Source organism: Cnephaeus nilssonii, assembly GCF_951640355.1.
Source record: "Cnephaeus nilssonii genome assembly, chromosome: 18".
Lineage (NCBI taxonomy): Eukaryota > Metazoa > Chordata > Mammalia > Chiroptera > Vespertilionidae > Cnephaeus > Cnephaeus nilssonii.
The window spans coordinates 30006634-30014155 of NC_137089.1; positions in this window are offsets into that span (position 1 = coordinate 30006634).

Consider the following 7522-nt stretch of genomic DNA (forward strand, 5'->3'; position numbering starts at 1 on the left):
TTGTTTTCAATTAGGCTTAGCAGACACCATTAAAATCTCACCTTGCATGTGTTGGCTAGACCTTGGGTACCTAGGGGAAGGGATAAAATATTCTACTTTTCCCTAACTTTTATCTTCTTTTCCTGTGTGATTTTTTTAAAATGTCCTTTCTAAAATATTCTTCAAGTCTTGATTCGCAAGTGCCATATTCTCAAAGATAGATTATCATCATGGAATCTCTGCACAGCTAATCACTTGATTGACAGCGGCGCACCCATCTGTACCCATTTTCTTTCACAGTCACACGTATGGCCCGACATATTATGTGGAGAGAAGGTGTAAAGAATTCCTAAAGCAAAAAGAAGTCTCTAGAATGACTAAATGTATCTTCACCTGGTTTTCCCTCTCCCAATTCTGCTTCCTTTTGACATTTTTACATTCAGCTTTTCCTCTCAGTCAAGTGTGTGGTCCCTTCCTCACATGTCTCCAGCAGTTCGGGCCACATCACTCCCTTCTAGCACGTGCTCCAGCCACATAGTGCTCAGCGGCCAGCACGCACAGCCTCCTCCTTTGGCAGTGGGATCCCACCCTCCCCGTGGCTGACAGGCAAAACAAGGGGCCGCGTAGGTTTTTGTATAATCTTAGGGTATCCAGTGGTGTGCAGCATGGTTTTCATCATCACATCTCAGGCCACGAAGCACCTGAAAGACAGAATGCCCGCTCCCCAAGATCCTGACTCGGCTCGCTGTTCGGCAGGGAGGGCTGCCTGGCATGACACTAGAAAAGTGTCCCCAGTGAATATAATGTTTTCTCAGGCTTGAGAGCCATTCCTCTAAGCTTTGACCCCTTTTGCAAAGTTATCATCTCAAAAGAAGACCAGCCTTCTCTTTCCTCAGATGGTTTGGTTTCCCAAGGGAGGAATAGAGGAGAAAGAGGGAGAAAATGCTTTGCCTTTTTCCTTTCTTATGAGCACAAGGCTCACTGAACTTAAAATAAAACTTAGGCCAAAACCGGTTTGGCTCAGTGGATAGAGCGTCGGCCTGCGGACTGAAGGGTCCCAGGTTCGATTCCGGTCAAGGGCATGTACCTTGGTTGCGGGCACATCCCCAGTGGGGAGTGTGCAAGAGGCAGCTGGTCGATGTTTCTCTCTCATCGATGTTTCTAACTCTCTATCCCTCTCTCTTCCTCACTGTAATAAATCAATAAAATATATTTAAAAAAAAAATAAAATAAAACTTAGAAGCTTCCCACTGGTGTCTTTAGTAGAAAGGGAGCCCTAACCGGTTTGGCTCAGTGGATAGAGCGCGGACCTGTGGACTGAAGGGTCCCAGGTTCGATTCCGGTCCAGGGCATGTACCTTGGTTGCAGGTACATCCCCAGGAGGGGGTGTGCAGGAGGCAGCTGATCAATGTTTCTAACTCTCTATCCCTCTCCCTTCATCTCTGTAAAAAACCAATAAAATAAATTTTTTTAGAAAGAAAGAAGGGGACACTGACTAGGTGCCAACGCAGCCCTCCAAGCATGCCTCCCTGGATTCTGCCAGAATCTACTAGAGAAGCACACTGCCCAGGCCTTCTTTTAAGGGAGGTTCTACACCTTGGGAGCCTTGACCCCTGTCCCAAAGTGCACAAGAGGTCAATAGAAGGAGGATAGGTCAAGGGCACTGAGAAGTATCAACTCATTTCTAATTTTGCCTGTGGTAATGGCTTTCTTTTGATCTCTCCCTTTGCTCAAACCAACTACATCCGGGCAGTAGCTTCCAAAAGGTACTCAGTGCTGAAACACCAGCATCTTGATACATTCAATGGACCTAAAACAGATGCTCGCCCTGTGGCTCATTTAGCCCTTAGGATTTGACTGCCACGTTCCACAACCAATCCATTGCTTGCGTTCTCAGCCACAAGCACCTCTCAGATGAGACCCCACCACCAGCCAGCCTTCCCCTCAGGAACATCATCTTCTGCTTCTGCCTCGTGGAATGGAGACGTCAGTTCTGTGTCCCCTACATTTTGACTAAGAAGTTTTTAGATTAAGTGGAGATGGGCCTTGCCTTCTTCCCGATGTGTTTGCTCCCTTCTGTGTTCGGGCACTTTATAAAATTACCTCTCACTCAGCTCACAGTCCCTGAAGGTCTGGCAGGTACTAGCACTAGCCCACAGCTGAACAATCAGGTGCATTTAAGGCCACAGAAGGAATAGATTTGTTTCATATTATTTCCTTGTAAAATGAAGCAAATGAAGTACTTTTCTAGTGGTATCTCCCTGCCTTTGGTGGGTATTCTAGGTGGACAAAGGAATTCCTTATAAAATGCTCCACTGGAGTCCACATAGATATGAGGGGAAATTTCTTGTAAGTAATTTCATTTTTACAAAAAAGGTCATGCATGCATTCATCATAAATTGTTTAAAAAAACAATTTATACAGAATATACTGTTGAATAAAATGCTTTGATAACATTTATGCTCCATTTTCTAACATAAAGATATATTAAACTGATAAAATTTTATCCCAGAAAGTTCTAATCTGATAGATGTACAGGAAGAAAGCCTTCCAATTTAATTTTTGTGTTCTTATGAGTCTGCTTCTGAAAGGAGCGAGTGCCAAAAATGTCACAGGATTCTCAAGACGGCCACCATGTAATGTTGGATACATCCCTTACATGTGAAAGTATTGGGGCAGTCTTGGTGGCCTTCATCTCTAGGTCCTTGGAAAGCTATTAGAAATCATCTGAATTGGCCAATGTGCAATATCAACACAGAACTTCTGGAATCAAAGGTGGCTTTATTCCCAGCACCAAAGGTAGATGCATATTTCAGAACAAGAAAACAATCTGAAAATTTTTTACACTGAAGCTGGGCTTGGACCCCTTAATCGATAATCTGTTACCCTTAAGGTCAGATGTGTTTTTGATTTCAGGTTTGTTTTTTGTGTTGTGTTTTTGTTTTTTTTAACTTAAAAGGTTAACACAAGGATTATTAACTGACTATTTGGTGGTGAACACTGGAGGGGGAAAAAAACTTTAAATAAAATATTACTGCCAGAAACATGCCTGAACTCATACTAAGTGGGATGGATATAGCCTATACATTGCTTTAGGTCAGTTTTTGCCTTCAAATGAGCTCTAAGATGGGTTTCAGAGATTTTTGGACTTTGGAATTGTGGATAAGGGGACAGACTTGTACCCAGGGAGCTGGAAGGATGTGCGAGACCTTGTGGTGTATCTGATTCAAATGGAGGACATGGGGAGTGTGGCTACCCAAAACCCATTATATGCAGGCCTGTTCTAAGATGCAAAACAGTTATGTGTCTCTGAAACAACGCAGTCATTAATATAATCTCTGATCACATGCACCTCAGGGAAGTCTGAGACTTAGCCGTTCAAGTTGGGGAAAATAGCGAGTGGTTTCAGTTGTCCACAAGAGCTGCCGGGGTGCTGTGGTGGCTAGGATAGTTAAGGGGTGCAGACGTAGGCTACATTCAGAGCTCAAAAAAGGCCTCACACACAAAAAGATGAGCATTACATTCTATTCTGAATGCTTGATGGCAGAACCTCAAATCTTAACTCCCCTGGAAAAGTCACTTTGATGTGGGCGATGGGGTGTGCGTGGAAGAGTGGGGAGTATGTCAAACGAGGAAGTCTTTGGGCAGTTGGTGGGAGCCACAGCACGGATGTTTTGATGAGAGAGATAAGTGAAATCATTTAAAAACATTTGCTCTGTCAAAAAATTATATTTCAAGTCGTTCTTTGTACGACCTTTTTTTCAAAGTAGGTCATCACTCCTCATCTCCTTTTTGTTAAAGTACGTAACCCTATGTAAGGTGTTCCGTGGGCTAATGGTAGTCATTCGGTACAGTGCTTCATTGAACAGTTCCCCGAACACAGGAACCGTGGGTGTGCGAGGGACATGGGTGTTCAGTCTCAAGTTGCCCGCTTTCCGGGGACAAGTACAGTGCTGATGCAGGTAGAGCAAGGGAAGTATCACAGGGAACGGCAGGTACAGAATGCGAAGATCATTCTGAGAGATCACAGAGCTGATGGCAAGAACAGGCTGCATCCATAAGTGACATTAGGGATTAACTTTGAAGGGGACAGGGCCCAGTGGCTGGCTCAGTGGTGGAGCGTTGACCTATGAACCAGGAGGTCACGGTTTGATTCCCGGGCAGGGCACATGCCCAGGTTGCAGGATCAGTGATTCTCTCTCATCATTGATGCTTCTGTCTCTCTCTCCCTCTCCCTTTCTCTCTGAAATCAGTGAAAGTATACTTTAAAAACTAAAGTAAAAGGAGACCGCAGGGAGAGGTTCAGAGAAAGGATACCACGCAGCAGGAGTCGGGGCAGAGAAGTGCGGAGGCGTGGAAGGACAGGGCCCCCAGGCGGTTAGCATGAGGCTGTGCTTCGCCAAGAGCGTGTACCAGCATCGCCTGGGAGGCTTCTTGGAGCAGATCACTGCTCCCCGCCCCAGAGTGTCTGGTTCTGGGGTGAAGTCTGGGGAAGGACCAGGCCATGGGGGCTGGCCTTCCTGGCCCTGACCATCCTTCGGGACCCACTGGACACACAGGGGCTCAGCAGCAGGGGAAGCCAGTGACCCCGGAGGCGGCACCTCCTGGAGAAAATGTGAATCCGGGAGAAGTGCGGACTTGGCTAGGCCACGCTGGTGGCAGCAGCTCACGTCTGAGGAGCACAGCACAGAGCCCCCCCCGTCCCCCCCCACACACACACACTCACACACACACACACACACACACATCACACACATGGTCTGTGGACCCCGTTGCCTGGCCTCCTGCCGGGCCCTGCTTACTGCGCTCACCTACAAAGTGAGGGTGAGAACAGCACTAGCCTCACACGGTTGCTCTAAGGGACAAAGGCAGAAATATTTCCGTATAAGCCGCTCACATAGTTGAGTGAGTCAGTGTGTTTGAGAAAGACATGAAATCAAGATGTTTGTCCATCAAGCTGTTAAGTGCAATGCGACGTCGGAAAAGCACGTTAGGAAGCCCAGTGGGCGGCAGCAGAGGGATGGCTGTGCAGGAGAAGCAGCAGAGGGATGGGGAGAAGCAGCAGAGGGATGGGGAGAAGCAGCAGAGGGATGGGGAGAAGCAGCAGAGGGATGGGCGGGCAGGAGAAGCAGCAGAGGGATGGGGAGAAGCAGCAGAGGGATGGGTGTGAAGGAGAAGCAGCAGAGGGATGGGGAGAAGCAGCAGAGGGATGGGGAGAAGCAGCAGAGGGATGGGGAGAAGCAGCAGAGGGATGGGCGGGCAGGAGAAGCAGCAGAGGGATGGGTGTGAAGGAGAAGCAGCAGAGGGATGGGGAGAAGCAGCAGAGGGATGGGTGTGAAGGAGAAGCAGCAGAGGGCTGGGGAGAAGCAGCAGAGGGATGGGTGTGAAGGAGAAGCAGCAGAGGGATGGGTGTGAAGGAGAAGCAGCAGAGGGATGGGTGTGAAGGAGAAGCAGCAGAGGGATGGGTGTGAAGGAGAAGCAGCAGAGGGATGGGTGTGAAGGAGAAGCAGCAGAGGGATGGGTGTGAAGGAGAAGCAGCAGAGGGATGGGTGTGAAGGAGAAGCAGCAGAGGGATGGGTGTGAAGGAGAAGCAGCAGAGGGATGGGTGTGAAGGAGAAGCAGCAGAGGGATGGGTGTGAAGGAGAAGCAGCAGAGGGATGGGTGTGAAGGAGAAGCAGCAGAGGGCTGGGTGTGAAGGAGAAGCAGCAGAGGGATGGGTGTGAAGGAGAAGCAGCAGAGGGATGGGTGTGAAGGAGAAGCAGCAGAGGGCTGGGGAGAAGCAGCAGAGGGATGGGTGTGAAGGAGAAGCAGCAGAGGGATCGGTGTGAAGGAGAAGCAGAGGGATGGGCGGGCAGGAGAAGGAGCGGAGGGATGACTGGGCAGGAGAAGCAGCCACAGGCCCAGTAGAGGAAAGAGGGGCTCCCAGACCCACGTGGACACTGCAGCCGCAGATATGATACCCGGAGGGCCTTGGAGAGAAAAATTACTTGAAAACTTTGCTTTAATGACAGAAAGAGATCTCTTCTCATTATTTTAATATACTGCCAATCAAATGTAGGCGTCCAGGTTTTGGTGTTTTCAGGCATCTGTGTTAACTTTTTAATGAACATTTTGGGTAGAACGGTAATGTACTTAAGCAGAGATCTTAGGAAAAAAACTTAATTCTCACTGTTCTGCTCACAAGAGTTCTTGCGAGGGTTAGTTCAGTGCTGCCCAGAATATGGATTCTTCTCCCCCTGTCCTTCCTGGAACTAAACGGAATTGAACCGGCCGCATAACTTCCCCAACCTCAGCATAGCAGTGAGAGGGGGTGCTGAGAAGGGTAGCAGCGAGGCTCTCAATTAGGAATCATGTCTGTGAGAAGCTTTATTTCTCATTAATTAGTTCATTTTGTTTAGATTCTCAACCAGGGACTCCTTGCTTATTTGCATAGTCTGGACATCTTTCCTTTCTTTCCTTGGGTTAGCCTCATACAATTTGCCCAGTTTTGTAAAATCCCATTATTAATCAAAACCTTTAAAAATATCGATGCTATTGTTGGGCCTAGTCAACTTCTAGAAATCTCAAATATCTGAAATAATGTAAAAATGCTCGAATAACTTGTAGGCTCAAATGTACTCATTTCACCACTATTTACAATTCAAAAATATTGAAACTTTTTAAACATCTGAGTTATTCATTCAGTCACTCTGTAGTAAAGACCTGATATGGGTCCAGAATTATGCAATACTGAAGATATTTATGGACCAATTTTAGCCAATTAGAAAGGAAAGATGAACCGAACTGCATAGAACATGTTAAGTGACATATATGTAATAAAGTGAGATAATATCCATGATACATTCTTAAATAGAAATCATCGGAATATAAAATTATTTACAAAGAATGATTAGACCTATTTTTTTAAGTCATAAAGAAAAAAGAAAACACTTCAAGAGAGCACACTCAAATCTTAACAAAAATTGAACTGGGATAGTTTTCATCTATCTTTCCATTTCTGTCATTACATATTACTTTAATAATGGAATAGAAGAGAATAATGGAACTAAATTCTCTTTGTAGACTGAACAAAATCAATTAAAATAAACAAGTTGGGTTTTTTAAAATGAAACACACCACATTGATGGGGCTATGAAAGTAACACAAGAGCCAACTGAAAGTTTTCCCAAAAGCCAAAACTGGGACAAATTGAGTAACAAAATAAGTAAATTAGTATTGGATTATAAACCAGAGTATGAAAAAATATATATTCATGAATCCACACTGGTATAAATAGTTAAATAAATAAATAGAGGAGAAGAGAAAATTTTCCCATGCAGAGTAAGTCCAAATAATTTATGTACTTTGCCTTCAAAGAGATGAAGCATAACACCCCACTCAAGTGTGCACTGCGCACATGGACTTTCTCCCAAAGCGTATGCAGTCAGGCCAGAGTGGGGAGATAAACTTACTGTGGAGAAGCCTGACAAGCACCACCTCAGCCAGGTGACCAAAGCCACATCAACAGTGATTTGTCCTATTGATAGTGTGTACCCTTGATATG